Genomic DNA, 19,042 nt, shown 5'->3' on the forward strand with positions numbered 1-19,042 from the left:
CTGGTATATACATTTGCAGTACTTTTACTTCTACTCCACGACATCTCAGTCAACTGCCCCAATGGCAGTTGTATTGTTGTGACAAGGATTGATTGATTGAAGACTTTATTTAGCCTGATTTCAGACTCAGCTCACGCTTTAGTCTGAAGCTGTGCTCTATTCTAAGCGATTTACAGGGAGGGACTTTTTTTGCGAGCGTGCACGCGCGCATCCGCGCGCGAGTGATCGCGATGCACGGTGATCGAGACGCACGGTGGACGCGACGCACGGTCGCGGACTGTGTGTGTGATTCAGAGGCGCCGGGTTTTGTCCATGCCGCGAGGTGCTGAAGCATCGAGCGCTACCCCCCCCTACCCCCCCCGTCGTCGTCGTCGTCGCAAAAAAAGGGCATTTTTTTCTCAGATGGATACTTTATTTACAGTTTGTCAATAGTACAGTGGTACATTTTTACAATGAAAGTTCAGCATGTTTCAACAGTTAAGCACCATATCAAACAAAAAACTAGCTAATGCCATGGCATTGTATTGATTAGAGAAGACACTGTGCCGTCTCGCCCTTGTATTCGTCCATCATGCAGTAGTCTGCTAAATGATAGAAAATAAAATGCAAAGAAAGACAAAATAGTATTAAAACCATGGCCACGCTATTGCAACAGCCTATTAGGCCTATAAAGTGAACACTGCATACAAGTAGGCTACTTGCAGCAAAACAAAACCAAAAAATTGTATTTATTTCTTAGTGAGGAAGGTGCTACTCCTTACAGATGCACGGGATATGAAGCGGTTGGCTATGACATCCATGTCAAGTTTCAGTGCCTCCCTTTCTATCGCTCCCACAGCCCCCACACCAGCCCCCCCACTGGAATGTAGACCTACCTGCCTGGTTAAAACAAGAACTATTAGGCATGTTTGCTTACATGCAAATAGGCTATGGGAGCGCTCCGCCTCCAGTCCCAGCGTTAGTTTCTATCGCTCCCTCAGCCCCCACACCTGGGGCTGGTGTTTTCCCTTCAAACAAAGCTGTACGTGTTAATTTCGGGCTTTATCTCGCGGGGTGCCGCGGCCCTTCAGCCCACACAGAGTCGGCGCCTATGGTGTGATTGTGTGTGTGTCTCTGTCTGTGCCAGTGACAGAACTGCGACCAGAAACATGTAATCAACATAAACAGCTTGGTGAACTCAGCGCGTGCGTGTGTGTGCGTGTGCCTTCCTCAGCCTGCCTGTGTGTGAACTTCGTTTGAATCGTTTCAACTGCTGCGCGGATTGGATATTCGTTAGACCCACCCCCACCCCCCGCGCTCATTGGAGCAACCGAAAATAAAAAGTGATTCCTGTAGTCAGCTCCAGACCAGAGAAAGAGTCCACTCTGAGAGTGGGCGGGGTCTCTGGTCTGGAAGCAGGCTAGACTTTATTAGGAGTTTGCATAGAAAAAAGTACAGTTTCATGACGGACAGTTCACTTGTACAAGGTCAACTAAAAGGAGATCCTAGGAAAGCACTCGGCTTATTTACACAGGAAACCATTGAAGTATCTCATATAACATTGAATGTCAGACGGAGTTGTGTCCAGTGTCGAAAAGATGACACGTAGTAACAGCGAAGTGCTCCCGTCTTCACCATGCTGGCGTGTGGACATTTTTGTAAATTATTGCGACCGTAGGTCGCATTTACTACCAAAACCTCCACCGGCTGTCTGTGAGTGAGTGAGTCCGTCACACTTTTGCCCTGCTCATATCTCCACAACCGTTGCCCCCATCCATGCCAAATTTTGCACACACACTCCTTGACTGCCAAACTACAACCTCCAAGGACCCCCGGAGCCCCAGGGACCCCCAGGTCCCTGGGGGACCCCCAGATGTAAAAAATGACCAAATGTGCTCACACATCACACGTCACACTTTTTCCCTGCTTATATCTCCGCACCCGTTGACCCGATCCATGCCAGATTTTACACACACACACACACACACACACACACACACACACACTCCTTGCCTGCCAAACTACAACCTCCAAGGACCCCCGGAGCCCCAGGGACCCCCAGGTCCCTGGGGGTTAGCGACAGTTAGCGACAGTTTTCGTCGCTGTTGGGTGAACATCTTGTATGTCCAAATTAACCGTTCGTTTTGAATTTATCATTTTAAAAATGATTTAAACTAGTGAAAACAGCCGATCTACAAGCAAACAGCGCCTTGCGGTGCGAGGCGTTGTGTGCTTGTAGATCTGCTGTTTTCACTACTTTTGGCCTTGTATGATTTGCGAAAGAACGTACATATTTGGAGATACGAGATTTCCACCCGACAACGACGATATACTAGTGTTGTTGCTGCTCTTATACCACCATTATTACTGGGGTTGGTGTGGGCCAGACAGTAGCCCCCCGCGGGCCGCAAATGGCCCGCGGGCCGCCTATTGGGGAACCCTGCAGTACACCAATGGCAGAGGAAACCATGCAAGGCACCAACCTGCTCACCAGGAGCAACTAGGGGTTCAGAGTCTTGCTCAAGGACTCTTCCACACTAACTCTGGGGGAGAGCCCGGGATCGAACTGGGAACCCTCTGTGTTCTAATGACGGTTTCTCTACCCCTGAGCCACTGCCACCCCCTTGGAAAGGAGGAAGTAAACAGGAACCTGAAATAATATTTCTATCACATGAGCCTAAAATGTAATTAACGTAGATTCTCTTTGTTTACACGCTCTCATGATCACGTTCTCTAAAGGCCAGCCAGTCCACACACCAATGCAACTCCTTTCAAGTTAACTGCCTTTTAGGTTAATGGTTGCAACTTGCAAGGAGTTGCATCATATGTTGCAACTTGCAAGGAGTTGCGTTGTTGCGAGTCATTGGGGTCAGATAGCAAATAACTTGTGTTCGAAGGGTCAAGAATCTGTAGACATGGACAGTCGTGTAAAGTAACTAAGTACATTTAACTCAAGTACTGTAGTTAAATGGATATTTCACTTTCAAAAAAACTTTTGGTAATTTTATCGTCTGATCAGGCTTTTATGAACACCCTGAACAGTTTTTAATTAGTTTGATTCAATATTTAGATATTTGATGTAAATGTTACCAGGCCCTCCAGGCACAGGGCCTCTCCCCACACACACCCATTGTAACTTTAAACTCCATTTTAACCATGATAGATTCATTAAAAACACCCATTATTTTTTCTGGTGACTCATAATACCCTCCTAATGAGGCCATGTTTTTTCGATAACTTTTTTCATTTATTTTTAATAATTATTTTTTATATTTCACCTTTTCCTTTTTCCCAAATAATTATTAAAAGAAAATCACTGAATTAAGCTAAAGGCCTCTCCATACTTCGACCGAAACCGCTGTTTTCGGTCAAAAGGTCCTTTTCTACCATAAAATTATATCCCTCGGGACTTCTGAAAAGCATTGGACCGAACGAGAGTTCGGAAATTTGCACGTCGGAAAACGCAACTCACCGAACATTTCGGTCGAAGTATGGAGAGGCCTTTCATGTTGTTTTACTTTCATACTGTTCAATTTGTGCCCTGACATTTTTGTGCGCAAACAAAAAGGATATAATTAAGCCTATTTTGGAATACATTGTAAATAAAGACAATGACATGAACAATGGTGTAAAAGTAACTAAGTACGGTATTTACTCAAATACTGTAGTGTACTTATAAGTTTGAGTTTTTTTTTCTTTACTGCAGTATTTTATATATACATTTGCAGTACTTTTACTTCTACTCCACGACATCTCAGTCAACTGCCCCAATGGCAGTTGTATTGTTGTGACAAGGATTGATTGATTGAAGACTTTATTAGGAGTTTGCATAGAAAAAAAGTACAGTTTCATGACGGACAGTTCACTTGTACAAGGTCAACTAAAAGGAGATCCTAGGAAAGCACTCGGCTTATTTACACAGGAAACCATTGAAGTATCTCATATAACATTGAATGACAGACGGAGTTGTGTCCAGTGTCGAAAAGATGACACGTAGTAACAGCGAAGCGCTCCCGTCTTCACCATGCTGGCGTGTGGACATTTTTGTAAATTATTTTGTATATATTTTTTGCCACAGACATACAAAATGAGTGGACAAGAGATGTAGCCCTGAATGACCATCACAGGTCTGTTACACACTGAGAGTATACAAATGGAACATTTGGTTTCATTTGTACGGTAACGTCATTAGGTCGAACACCCTTTGGATCGACCACCAAACCTCAGTAAAACTATGCCTAACTCTAACACTAAAGCCTCTATCAGAGTCCAGGGTGAAGAGCTATTCACCGCTAATTTTAGGTGTAAAGCTATCCACCTAAAGTGAGAAAATAAGTGGAGGCCATCATAGTCAGTCACGGTGAAGTCCTATTCATCGTGACTGACTGGTCTAGATCGACCAATCAGTGAAGGGGGTGAAGAGCCTATCTGTCTGAAAGTAAAAACAGAGAGATGTGTCGGGACTCGCGGTGGAAAGCTCTACACCGAGAGTAATGACATAACGTTGTAGTTTTATGACTCAAAAAGACTACACCGCGGTGGATAGCTCTTCACCGCGGTACCGACTAGCCCCTATCATAGTAGGCATAATAGGCACCGCGGTGATCATTTACAAAAAGAAGCCTGAAAGGCGAGAACACTATTTTATCTTCATTATTTATATATAGTGATGAGTTCCGTCGCGTGAGTTCTGTCACAGACAGTACAAAGGCAGGGCCCTTAGCCAATGAGGTGCAATCGAGTTGCGGAGAAAAATCTGGGAGTGGTGGTAGCTGGAGTATTGGTTGAGCTTCACATGCCAGTTAGCACACTGCAGAATATAGTCACGTTTCGTAGGAACAGTATTTCTAATCGGTTTTATATATTCCCCACTGTATGAACATATCCCAAACTAGACAGGCCAAGTATAGGTTTTGTGGGACAGCAATGTTCGGAATTCAGTCTCTGCTCTTAGGAGTAATATCAAAAAGTGTGTTCTGTAAAAATCAGCCTGCTGGTGGCGCTATAATAGGCCAATGCGAAAAGGTTGGCATTTGTTTGACGTGTCGTGTGTGCAAAGTTTCATGGCAGTCGGACGAGGCATTTTCATGACAACGGACCACTCCTGCAAACCTTTGGAGGCCAATCTTAGCCAATCGGGTGGAATATGAAAAATCAGACAAATCCCGTCTTGAACACATTAATAGAGATACTTTGTACAGATACCGCGTGATATGTGGACAACATCTGTAGGAGTAAAGCTGGTTGCACACTGCTGCGTTTTTTGTTGCGAAATGCGTTTTTCAGGGCAAGGAGAGAGAGAGAGATAGAGAGAGCAAGGGACCGAGTGGTGCGCGAAACGGGCGGCAGTGTGCAAACGTGACTGACATAACGTGAGGTTGATTTTCTTACTCACGCACTCCGAAATTCACTCCGATATTCGGCCCGAAAAACGCAGCAGTGTGCAACCACCTTAATATCAAATAAGTGTGGGCTCGTTGAAAGGCGAGACCAGTATGTTACACCAATCTTTATAGGTAAAGTTTATTCTCCACAAAAAAATTACCGACAGTACAAACTAAGGCAGTGCCCTTAGCCAATGAGGAGCAGCGTTCTTGGTGACATCACCACCAACAAGTGCGACCAGATATAAATAACAACAACACGTGGAGTCGAGACCAGTATGTTATACCAAAACCTTATAATATATACCAAGGTTATTCTCCTAAAAAAATGACCGACAGTACAAAGGCAGGGCCCTTAGCCAATATGGTGTTCCATGTGAGCCCACACTGTTTCGTAGGAACAGTATTTCTAGTGTGTTTTGGTCTCCTGGTAGCCCGATGTGAAAAATGGGGTAGAGGCTCTGCTCTGGCATCTAGGGAGTGTGTGTTTCACATTGATCGGGCCAACGGTGCCAGAGATTAGCTGCTCACAGAGTTAATAATAATAATAATAATAATTAGGGATGCCCTGATCACATATTTTTGCTCCCAATTCGATCCCGATCCTTCCCGATTCGATCTTTCGGTAATGCATTAAGGAAAAAGAAAAGAAAAATTATGTTATGTTGTCCCTTAAGGTTGTTTTTAAATTTAAATAACAGTATCCATTCTATCCAAGCTTCTTTTTTTCCACTTAGTGCAGCATTGTATCAAAACAAATTAAAAATAAAGCTCATCAGCTTATATATTTTTCTAAATATATAAAGACAAAGTGTTTCCCGATCTTTTTCTCCCGATTCCGATCTTTTGAAATCGGCCCCGATCTCCCGAACCCGATCTGGACATCCCTAATAATAATACATAAAAAAACAGTAACATGTCATTAGGTCGAACACCCTTTGGATCGACCACCAAACTCTAACCCTAACCCTAAACCTAACCTCAGTAAAACTATGCCTAACTCTAACCCTAACTCTAACCCTAACCCTAAACCTAACCTCAGTAACCGTGACGCGGGTGATTATCTAACCTGCCGACGCTCGCGGGTGATTATCTAACCTGCCGACGCTGTTCGACCCAACGGGAGTTCGACCTATGGGGCAGTCCCCAAACAAACAAAGTAAACAAACAAAGCTAGTGTCTAATAATGGTGTTGCTCCCGGGAGCGTGTCGATATTGTGACATAACATTTGTTCGACGTTACATTTGTTCGCTGCGGGTGACACATTGCTATTCCAAACCTAATGCAAACCCTTACCCTAACCTCAGTAAAACTACACCAACACATTGCTATTCCAAACCTAACGCAAACCCTTACCCTAACCTCAGTAAAACTACACCAACACATTGCTATTCCAAACCTAACGCAAACCCTTACCCTAACCTCAGTAAAACTACACCAACACATTGCTATTCCAAACCTAACGCAAACCCTTACCCTAACCTCAGTAAACAGTAAAACTACTCCGACACATTGCTATTCCAAAACTAACGCAAACCCTTACCCTAACGTCAGTAAATCTACTCCGACACATTGCTATTCCAAACCTAACGCAAACCCTTACCCTAACGTCAGTAAATCTACTCTGACACATTGCTATTCCAAACCTAACGCAAACCCTCAGTAAAACTATGCCTAAACCTAACCCTAAAACCTGGTTAGACTCCGGCACTCCGACACATTGCTATTCCGACCACCTAAACCTAACCTTAACCTTAACCCTAACCTCACCCTAACCTCGAAACATCGCCTGCAGTGTGTTGTTGTTTCATTTCTATTCTGAATGTTTTGAAGGTTTGCACAGGGCTCTACATTCCGGTATTGTCCCAGCTCAGATTCTGAGCCTGGGACAACTTCCTGGCCAGGAATATCATAGTTTTCGCCCAGAGGTTCTTCTCGCCCCCCTAGTGGCGAAAAAAGAACTTCTGGGAAGATTGCAGTAAAACTAACGCTGGTGAATGATAACCTGCCGACGCTGGTGAATGCTAACCTGGTGTTCAGAATGGAAATGTGTCGGAATGGGACTTCATGAGGCTGGCCTCATGAAGTCCCACTCGAGTGCTTCTTAGGTACTTCTTTGGCCTAATGGCAGTATGGACCATCTCTTTCTTCACCATGGTTGCTTCTTCTGTCGTATGTCCATAGACCTTCAGCTCCGTTGCAGCATGTCAGTCCAGTGTGTCATTGTCTATGTTCAGCGAGTATTCCTGCTCGTACTGTATTATCGATCGGTCGTAACCTATAGTTTTTCTTCAATTACTCACTCTAATACTCGCTATGGGAGCGAACTTACAAACTCCCGTCTATTGAGCCACAATCACCATTCATGGTGGCCGGTATGTATGGCAGCTGGTCATCACGCGTTCCATAGTCTTGTAGTGGATCCCCAACATTCACAGCACATTCGCAGCTGTGAGACCCCACTTCTGCATTGCTGCACCGAAATGTCCCACACCCGTCCTCAAGCCATTGAGGTTTTGTCCACTCCTTACGGGGGAGGTGATGGCCAGGAGCATCTGTGGGATCCTCGATGTAGTGGTGAAGCCTGGATGGTTCTACTGTCTTCCACTGGTCCCTCCATATTGCCTTCTCCCAGGAAGCCTTGGCGTTAGGCTGGTTGCTCCTGCACCTGCGCCTCCTCCTGCTCCTGATCCCGCACCTGCTCCTCCTCCTGTTCTTGCTCCTGGTCTTGGTTGTTGCCCACCTTTTGCTCCACCTTGTCCACGCAGCATGGACAATCGTCGCCCTCGTGCTCGTGATCGTGTTCTATTTCTATTTCCGGATCTACTTCGTCTTCGTCTTTTTCGTCTTCGCATACGGTAGTCATTTCCTGATCCTGTTTTCTCCTGATGGAAGCCTGGGTATTGTGTACCTCCTTGATGTGCATCAGGTGTTTCGAGAGTTCTGAACATCTCTTAGTAAAGTCTTCGTTTAACTTTCTACTTTTGACCAGCTCTTGGTTGGTTTGTGTCAGTTCGTTCTTGAGCGCTAATTCTTTCTGGTAGCTTTCAGTGAGCAACCTATTGTGTTCATCTTTCATATGCTTTTCCTTTTCTTGCCATTCCTTCTGTTTCTTCTCCCATTTGTTTTGTCTTTCAGCCATAGCCTCCTGGAATTCCTTCATATCTTTGTCCCTCTTAGCAACGGACTCTTTGAGGCCGGTGATCTCCGTGTCCCTTGCCGAAAGAGTCTCTTTGAGGCAGGTGTTTTCTTCCTCCGTCTTAGACAGAGCCTCTTTGAGCTCGGCGTTCTCCTCCTCCTTCTTAGTCAGACTGTCTTTGAGGTCGGCAACTTCTGCATGGAGGGCAGTGTTTTCCTCTTCCTTCTCGGCCAGACTTGCTTCGAGGTCTTTGATCTCTTCCTCCTTCTTAGCCAGAGTCCCTTTGAGCTCCGTGTTCTCTTCTTTGAGGGTGGCGTTTTCTGCTTCCTGCTCAGCCAAACTGTCTTTGAGACTTTCGATCTCCTCTTCCTGCTCGGCCAAAGTCTGTTCGGCAATTTTGAGAGCCGCTCTGTCTTTCTCCAAGAGTTTAATCCTTTCCTCTGCCATGGTTAACTCTTGAACCAATTTCTCCTTGGCTTTTGCCAGCTTTGCTTTGAATTGTTTTGTCAATTCATTTTCTTTTTCTGCCATTTTCTCCTTCAAGTCAACCTTCAATTCTTTCCCCCTCACTCCTGCTTTCTTTAACTTTTCCTGCAGGTCCGTTATCGTTCCTTTTTGTTCTGTTATTTGTTCTTTCTTATCTTTGAGTTTACTATCAGCGATTTGTTGCTGATCTCTCATGTCCTCTTGCATTTGTACTATCGTCTCATCCATTATGTCCTTTTTCTCAGCCAATAAGTCTAACAGTCGTTGTTTCTCATCATCCCAGAGGGGCAATTCATCCTCATCTCTTCTTTTCACAGGCCTCCTCTTCTTTGCACGCTTCTTTGGTTTGTCCTCATACTCTGGCTCTTCAGCCTGCTCTCCTGTCTCTTCCGTCTCTTCTGTCTCTTCTGTCTCTTCTGGTTCTCTTTTGATTCGCTCTGGTGCCTCCCTTGTGGGGCTCTCGTCGTCTGAGACCTTGGTGTCCACAGTTTCAGTTTCGGGGGGCTTTATCTGCGGTGGTTGCTCGCTGTCATCTTGTTTTGGAGGTGTTGTCTTCCGAACCGGGCGAGTAAATCGGGGGGACCTGGGAGACAAGCTCGACAATTTTTTAAGCAGCCGCTGGTTTTCCTCGTCTATACGGCAAACTTCTTCATTGGAAAAAGACCAGTTTTTTCTGAGAGTACTCCCAGCTTTCACTCCTGAAGAGGAATCCATCATTTGCCTTTTGTGGTCTGGAGGACGGACGTCATCATTGGTAGAAGAGTCGTTCTTCCTGTCAGTACTCCCAACCTTTGTGGGGTCTATTGTTGTCTTTTCACCGCAGTCTACACATCGGACTTCACTATTGGTTAAATCTCCAACTTTAGAGTCCATCATTTGCTCTTTATTTCTGAAATGCTAAACTGCAGAACGTCTAAACCTGGTCACCCTGTTTTATTCCTCCTGTAAAAATATTAAACCTTCTGCTGAATGTCGTTATATAGGCTTAGGTCTTGGGCGTGAAGCAGCACAAACCATTGCCCAAATATAGACATCCAGGCAGATGTCCCTTTCTTTCACCATAATCTCAGAGCACCTTAAAGGTGATACACCATGCATTTAAAAAGTATTTATGTCATATTGTTTATGTCCCAAAAACGTTTTTCAAAAGTTTTGAGGCTAAATTACCACTCCTGAATAGAGAGCCTCTCTCATTTTTGAATGGCTCTCAGAGCATTTCAGCTGCAGTACCACCTTTGGCCTGAACTGCGCCACCCCAGGCACTTTTTGAAAAAAGTTTTTTTTGATTTTTTTTTTTTTTTTTGTGATGACGTCACAATCGGCAGATGACGTCACAATCGGCAGCAAATCTGGACAGCCTGTTTTGAGAACCCGTGGGATACTTTTAACCTTCGCCTTCTCAAAACCAGAGAAAGACACAACGGTTAGAAATGGGACTTTGTGAGGATAGAAGGTGCTAGTGGGACCCCAAAAAAAGGTTTTAAAATAGGAAAAGTGAAATTTCATGGTGTATCACCTTTAATAGTAACCCAAAACTGGTCAAAGTGGAACATCCATGATATTAAATTTTGTTTTAATCTTTGAAACACTTTCTCCCTTCTCTAAACTGACACCATGCATTAGTCAGGACAGACAATGCTATGGTGGTGACTACAGGACACAGCAGTGGGTGTGGTTTACTGATGCCACGAAGAAATCATCATAGATTTTTTCATAGAGATTTACAAACATATATTTATATCAATTATTTTATGCCTAGAATCAAGACATCATGACCATACAACCTTTGTAGTATATATCATATCATTAAATATTCAAATATATTTTACCAGGTGTAAATAAGGCCTTACGACGCTATCAAGGCCTGAATATTATTTACATTTTTGCTGAAATAAATCAACAATATTTAGTCGACTAAAACTAAATTAAAATTTGCAGTCAAAATCAACACTGGTTATTATATGCTTTGCTGAAAACCCCATAAATCACAATTCACATTCTCTTCTAAAACTGGGATGTAAAACAAGCAACTCACTTTAAAGGAGGATACATAGACCATGTATACTTTCAAAATAAAAAGAATATCAACGCGCATTCCTCTCTGTACAGCTCATACTACACAGCCAACGACCATGATGCTTTACTTATAACGGTAACAAAAACTAGAGAAGAGAAATAGATATATTTTCAACATATCTTCATTATCAAACCAATAACCCCTAACTCCATTTCTAAATGTTTGTCTTTTTTTTCCATTACAGTATTAATGATCATACATATATGAAAATCTATATTTCTTTTTGAGCGGTGGTAAACCGCTCCATAGAGTGGCTGGGTGTGTGTCTGTAGCCTTTTTGCTCAGCGTTTTGCCATAGTAAAACGTGTGTGTGTAGCATAGCCTGTATATCCTAGACTCAAATCCTAGTCTGAAGACGTTATGCAAGCACGACCACAGCTCACTTCACATTGGGTGTGATTTTCTCATTACACTATTAACGGTCATACATATGAAAATCACCTTTGCACCGCTCACTTCGCACGGGTAGGATTCCTTTCTTAGATATTTACAAAATTATTTATATCAATTATTCTAAGCCTAGAATCAGGACATCATGACCATAAAACCTTTGTAGTATATATTATATATAATTAAATATTCAAATATATTTTACCAAGTGTAAAATAAGGCCTTACGACGCTATCAAGGCCTGAATATTACTAATTATTTTGCTGACAAAATCAACTGTACATAGTCGACTAAGATCGTACGATACTCAGACGACTAAAACTAGACTAAAACATTTCAGACAACTAAAATATGACTAAAACTAAATGACATTTTATTCAAAAGGCTATGACTAAAACTAAATCGAAATTTGCTGTCAAAATCAACACTGGTTGGCAGCCCTGCATTGATTCCAGTCTGTGGTTAAATGAGACACTTTCTACCAACGATTAAGATTCGCTCCACATGATGGTTACTGACACGCACAGACAAACCAACAGCCTTATTAGAATCATGTTAAAGGACGTTCCATTTGTTCAACGCGGGTGAATGTTAACCTGGTGAAATGCTAACCTGCCCGACGCTGGTGAATGCTAACCTGGTGAATGTTAACCACTATGCCTAAACCTACCCCAAACCCTTACCCTAACCTCAGTAAAACTATTATCTAAACCTAACCCTAAAACCTGGTTACATATCGGCACTCCGACACATTGCTATTCCGACCACCTAAACCTAACCTTAACCCTAACCTCAGTAAAACTGAGGCTGGTGAATGCTAACCTGCCGACGCTGGTGAATGCTAACCTGGTGTTCAGAATGGGAATGGAAACCCGTCACCCTAAAACCTAACCCTTAGTCGAATTAATGACACATAGAAATAGCGAGAATTGCCTGTTGCTCCGATGTGGATCTCGAGTGGGACTTCATGAGGCCAGCCTGTGATGTACAGCATCTATAACATAATGACTCCATTTCTGGTCCAGGTTTTAGGGATTCCCAAGTGACTTCCATTGTATGAAATTAAAGGGATGTATTTAAAAATACACAAAACATGCAGGAGAAAATATAGGTGCTTCTTAGGTACTTCTTTGGCCTATTGGCAGTAGCCTATGGACCATCTATTTCTTGGTTGCTTCTTCTGTCGTATGTCCATAGACCTTCAGCTCCGTTGCAGCATGCCAGTCCAGTGTGTCATTGTCCATGTTCGGCGAGTATTCCTGCTCGTACTGTATTATCGAAAAAATCAGGGGTTACGGTCGTAACCTATAGTTTTTCTTCAATTACTCACTCTAATACTCGCTATGGGAGCGAACTTACAAACTCCCGTCTATTGAGCCACAATCACCATTCGTCGTGGCCGGTATTTATGGCAGCTGGTCATCACGCGTTCCACTGTCTTGTATAGTGGATCCCCACATTCGCATCAGCGGGCGCCGTCTGTGAGACCCCACTTCTGCATTGCTGCACCGAAACGTCCCACACCCGTCCTCGGGCCATTGAGGTTTTGTCCACTCCTTACGGGGAGGTGATGGCCAGGAGCATCAGTGGGATCCTCGATGTAGTGGTGAAGCCTGGATGGTTCTACTGTCTTCCACTGGTCCCTCCATCTTGCCTTCTCCCAGGAAGCCTTGGCATTAGGCTGGTTGCTCCTGCACCTGCGCCTCCTCCTGCTCCTGATCCTGCACCTGCTCCTCCTCCTGTTCTTGCTCCTGGTCTTGGTCTTGGTTGTTGCCCGACTTTTGCTCCACCTTGTCCATGCAGCATTCTATTTCCGGTTCTACTTCGTCTTCTACTTCGTCTTCGTCTTCGTCTTTTTCGTCCTCGCATACGGTACTCATTTCCTGATCCTGTTTTCTCCTGATGGAAGCCTGGGTATTGTGAACCTCCTTGATGTGCATCAGGTGTTTCGAGAGTTCTGAACACCTCTTAGTAAAGTCTTCGTTTAACTTTCTACTTTTGACCAGCTCGTCCTTGGTTTGTTCCAGTTCGTTCTTGAGCGCTAATTCTTTCTGGTAGCTTTCAGTGAGCAACCTCTTGTGTTCATCTTTCATATGCTTTTCCTTTTCTTGCCATTCCTTCTGTTTCTTCTCCCATTTGTTTTGTCTTTCAGCCATAGCCTCCTGGAATTCCTTCATATCTTTGTCCCTCTTAGCAACGGACTCTTTGAGGCCGGCGATCTCCGTGTCCCTTGCCGAAAGAGTCTCTTTGAGGCAGGTGTTTTCTTCCTCCGTCTTAGACAGAGCCTCTTTGAGCTCGGCGTTCTCCTCCTCCTTCTTAGTCAGACTGTCTTTGAGGTCGGCAACTTCTGCATGGAGGGCAGTGTTTTCCTCTTCCTTCTCGGCCAGACTTGCTTCGAGGTCTTTGATCTCTTCCTCCTTCTTAGCCAGAGTCCCTTTGAGCTCCGTGTTCTCTTCTTTGAGGGTGGCGTTTTCTGCTTCCTGCTCAGCCAAACTGTCTTTGAGACTTTCGATCTCCTCTTCCTGCTCGGCCAAAGTCTGTTGGGCAACTTTGAGAGCCGCTCTGTCTTTCTCCAATTGTTTAATCCTTTCCTGTGCCATGTGTAACTCTTGAACCAATTTCTCCTTGGCTTTTGCCAGCTGTGCTTTGAAATTCTTTTTCAATTCATTTTCTCTTTCTGCCATTTTCTCCTTTAGGTCAACCACGGCACTTTTCCCTTCTTTATTCAATTCCTTTAAGCTAGCCTGCAGGTCAGTTAACTTTCCTTTCATATCAACTATTTGTTCTTTCTTATCTTTGAGTTTACTATCAGCGATTTGTTGCTGTTCTCTCATGTCCTCTCGTATTTGAACTATCTTCTCAGTCATCTGGTCCTTTGTATCAGCCATTTCGTCTAACAGTCGTTGTTTCTCCTCATCCCAGACGGGCTCATCCTCAACTTCTCTTTTCACAGACCTCCTCTTCTTTGCAGGCTTCTTTGGTTTGTCCTCATACTCTGGCTCTTCAGCCTTCTCTTCTATCTCTTGTGTCTCTTTTGTCTCTTGTGTCTCTTGTGGTTCTTGTGGTTCTCTTTTGATTCGCTCTGGTGCCTCCCTTGTGGGGCTCTCGTCGTCTGAGACCTTGGTGTCCTCAGTTTCAGTTTCAGGGTCCTTCGGGGGTGGTTGCTCGCTGTCATCTTGTTTTGGAGGTATTGTCTTCCGAACCGGGCGAGTAAATCGGGGGGACCTGGGAGACAAGCTCGACAATTTTTCAAGTAGCCGCTGGTTTTCCTTGTCTATACGGCAAACTTCTTCATTGGAAAAGGACCAGTTTTTTCTGAGCGTACTCCCAGCTTTCACTCCTGAAGAGGAATCCATCATTTGCCTTTTGTGGTCTGGAGGACGGACGTCATCATTGGTAGAAGAGTCGTTCTTCCTGTCAGTACTCCCAACCTTTGTGGGGTCTATTGTTGTATTTTCACCGCAGTCTACACATCGGACTTCATTATTGGTTAAATCTCCAACTTTAGAGTCCATTATTTGCTCTATATTTTTGAAATGCTAAACTGCAGAACGTCTAAACTATGAAATAGAAATTATATTTTGTACATGAACTATATAAAGATTTAAACCTGGTCACCCTTTTTATTCCTCCTGTAAACTTTTTAATCCTTTCTGCTAGATGTCATTATATAGGCTTATGTCTTGGGCGTGAAGTAACACAGACAAACCATTGCCCAAATATAGACTTCCAGGTAGATGTCCCTGCCTTTCACCATACAGTAATCGCAGAGCAATTAATAGTAACCCAAAACTGGTCAAAGTGGAACATCCATTATATTCAATTTGTTTTAACTTTTGAAACACTTTCTCCCTTTTCTAAACTGACACCATGCATAGTCAGGACAGACAATGCTATGGTGGTGACTACAGGGCATAGCAGTGGGTGTGGTTTACTGATGCCACAAATAAATCGGTCATAGATTTTTGAAGCGGTGAAAACCGCTTCCAATGAATGGCTTTGTGTGTATCACGCCCATATATGGTCATTTCAGTCCAGAATGAACAGGCTTTTTCAAAAACAGAATGTCCGTTTAATTACCATATATGGTGATGTCAGTCCAGAATGAACAGGGTTTTTCAAAAACACAAAGTATGTTACCTTATGTCCATATATGGTCACTCCAGGCCAGAATGAACAGGTTTTTCCTGTCCCACAGAATGTCCGTTTAATTACTATATATGGTGATCTCAGTCCAGAATGAACAGGGTTTTTCAAAAACACAAAGTATGTTACCTTATGTCCATATATGGTCACTCCAGGCCAGAATGAACAGGTTTTTCCTGTCCCGTACGTGTAAAATATCAGTCCAGAATGAATAGGCTTTTTCAAAAAGCAAAATGTGTGGTGTCCCTCCCGGTTAGATGAATGGATACTTTGAGGATTGGTCAAGCTTCACATGATAATTTGGCCTTCAGGGTTTATCTGTCTTGTACATGCAGTATCTATTGCAGATTATCTAAACAGATGAAAAATACGTTCAGAATAGAGGTTTTATCTGTCCACCGCTTCACTTCGAACCGAGGTTTGATTTTTTTCATAGAGATTTACAAATATTTATATCGATTATTATAAGCCTAGAATCAAGACATCATGACCTAGTATATATCATATATAATTAAATATTCAAATATGTTTTACCAAGTGTAAAATAAGGCCTTATGACGCTATCAAGGCCTGAATATTATTACTTTTTTTTGCTGACAAAACCAACTGTACATAGTGAACCTAAGATTGTACGATATTTAGTCGACTAAAACTAGACTAAAACATTTCAGACAACTAAAATATGACTAAAACTAAATTACATTTTATTCTAAACTAAAGGCTATAAATTTGCTGTCAAAATCAACACTGGTTGGCAGCCCTGCATTGATTCCAGTCTGTGGTTAAATGAGACACTTTCTGCCAAAGATTATGATTCTCTGCACATGATGGTTACTGACACGCACAAACCAACCAACAGCCTTATTAGAATCATGTTAAAGGATGACTTATCTTCATGAAATTGGTCCTCACTAATGTTCACGATAAAATAGCATAACAAAAATTCACTCTGTGTCTCATAGGATGGCCGTGGGCAGTTCAGAAACCTGTCTACCAGTGACATCCTCGATGGGGAATCCAAGCCTATAGAAACTGTAGGCTTTCTATTCCTGAACTTTTACCATGCTATAATGGAAGCCATTGTTCTTACGATAATCTAAATGTATCTTTTTTTTCTATCTTGTTTGAAAAAAATAAAAATGAAAAAAGTTCTGCCTAATGATGATGTCACTGGTAGACGAGTTTCTGAACTGCCCACAGCCCTCCTAAGAGACACTGACCGAGTAGAACAAACTGTGCTATTTTATCATAAACATTTGTGAGGAGAACCAATTATATGAAGATACTGTAGGTTGAAAAGTGGTGAAGTCGTCCTTTAAGCTGCTCCAGCACTTCTATTATTTAATTGGTAGGTATAGTATAGATACTGTAACTACATGGTAGTTATTGCGACCGTCAGGTCGCAGTTACTATCAAAACCTCCACCGGCTGTCTGTCTGTCCGTCCGTCCGTCAGTCCGTCTGTGTCACGTCACACTTTTGCCCTACTCATATCTCCGCCATCGTTGCCCCTATCCATGTGAAATTTTCCACACACACTCCTTGCCTGCCAAACCACAACCTTCAGGACCCCCGGACCTCCACGGACCCCCAGGGACCCCCTGCCCCCGCCGCCAAATAGTGCAAAAATGACCAAATCCACACCCCAACTGGGCTGCTCACAGGGAATTCCCGGGGACCACCAGTCCTTCACCTTCATTGGTTTAACTTTGCTCCGCCCCCTCCCCTCATTGTCCAAAACTTTATTTGGCTTTACTCATCAACCGTTTGTCGTACAAACTTGTGGGTGGTGTCAATTGACTTGATTAAGAGTCCTTCACCTTAATTGGTTTAACTTTGCCCCGCCCCCTCCTCTGATTGTCCGAAACTTTATTTGCCTTTACTCATCAACCGTTTGTAGTACAAACTTGTGGGTGGAACCAATGCCACTTACAGGCTTCTTTGTTTATACTGTGACCTGACGGTCGCTTATCTCCCGATTAGGGAGTCTTACTGGTAGTATAGATACTGTAGTCACGTGTGGCCAGACTGTTGCCTCAGCGATTTGCAAATGCTCCCGGCATACAGTCTGGGGCACGGAAATAGATACGATGAGTGCGAGATAGAGTGGATATGACACAACCGCTCCCTTGGTGCAGTAGCAATAACATGTCCTGCTACTGGAAGCGTTATGTCTCCTTTCAACATTTTCTGGGGCGTTATTTCGTCTTCCTCTAGTGTTGTTGGTGTAACTTCCATGATGTTTTCAAATGTTTTCTTAAACTATACACCCATTACAAGAATATGCCGCTCGAATGACTCTGTCTGTGCGAGTGTGCTTCTGTTTCCAATGGGACTACCAGGGGACTACATTTCCGTGCAGCAGTGGCTACTTCCGATACTCGCCGTTCGGGAGCTGCCGTTCCAGACTCGATATAGCATTCGGAGATTGTGGAATAGTTGTCTGGCTACGCAAGACTATAGATACTGTAACTACATGGTAGGTCTACTATAGATACTGTAGCTACATGGGCAAAAATGTATCCAGGATGAATACATCAGAACACATTACCTAGTTAACATTTTACCTTCCCTTCTGATGATGGAGGCTTTAAGACAGGGGAAACATTTTCAGGCCAAGGACCCCTTTGCTGAGAGAGAGAGAGAGAGATGAAGCAGGGACCCCCACTACATATTGTATAAATGTGTGATGCAGATTTTCATCGATTTCATAGATAGATGCATTGATTTGTTTGACAGCACTGTCATCAGTCTATGTTGGATTCGTGTTAATGTATTTTTTCAGACATTTAACCACATAAACTTGACTTTGTACTTGCTCTGCTCTTTTTTTACAGTTACACCTAAACTATTTGCCAAAAATAGCCAATCTACAAGCTCTCAACGCCTCGCACTGTGAGGCGTTGAGAGCTTGTAGGCCTACAGTAGATCTTGAGCTTGTAGAGCTTGTAGATCTGCTATTTTTGGCTAAAGTTCTCCTCAGAATTGTTCATTTAAAAGAATTATCCTATCATACGAAGATTTGGCGGTCCCCCTGGCCTGTAGTAGCTCTGAGGACCCCTGCTTTAAGACATTAGAGAAGAGTTGGCTAATCGGTTTAGTGAATAATGATTTCAATATGAAAACCTTTCACTGCAGCTATTGCAGGGTTTCTCAAAGTGGGCACCCCAGGGTGCCGTGACACAATTCCAGGGGTGCCGCAGAATACTTTGACACAATCCAAACGGAGCTGAGTTGCGCTCTTTTTCGATCTACTACAAATATCTCACCAAAACATTCACTAAAAATAGCTGATCTATAAAAGCTTGTTGTGAGATTAGGGATGCTGGGGTTCAAGTGGTTAAAGAGGCGGTGCCATAGTTTTGCACTTTTTCTGTTTTGTATGTGTCTATGGAGTTAACGTCTTGACTTGTGACCAGTCTGACCCCCTGCTTTAGCCTA

This window comes from Nannobrachium achirus (assembly GCF_963921795.1).
Source record: "Nannobrachium achirus genome assembly, chromosome: 13".
In the NCBI taxonomy this organism is placed as follows: domain Eukaryota; kingdom Metazoa; phylum Chordata; class Actinopteri; order Myctophiformes; family Myctophidae; genus Nannobrachium; species Nannobrachium achirus.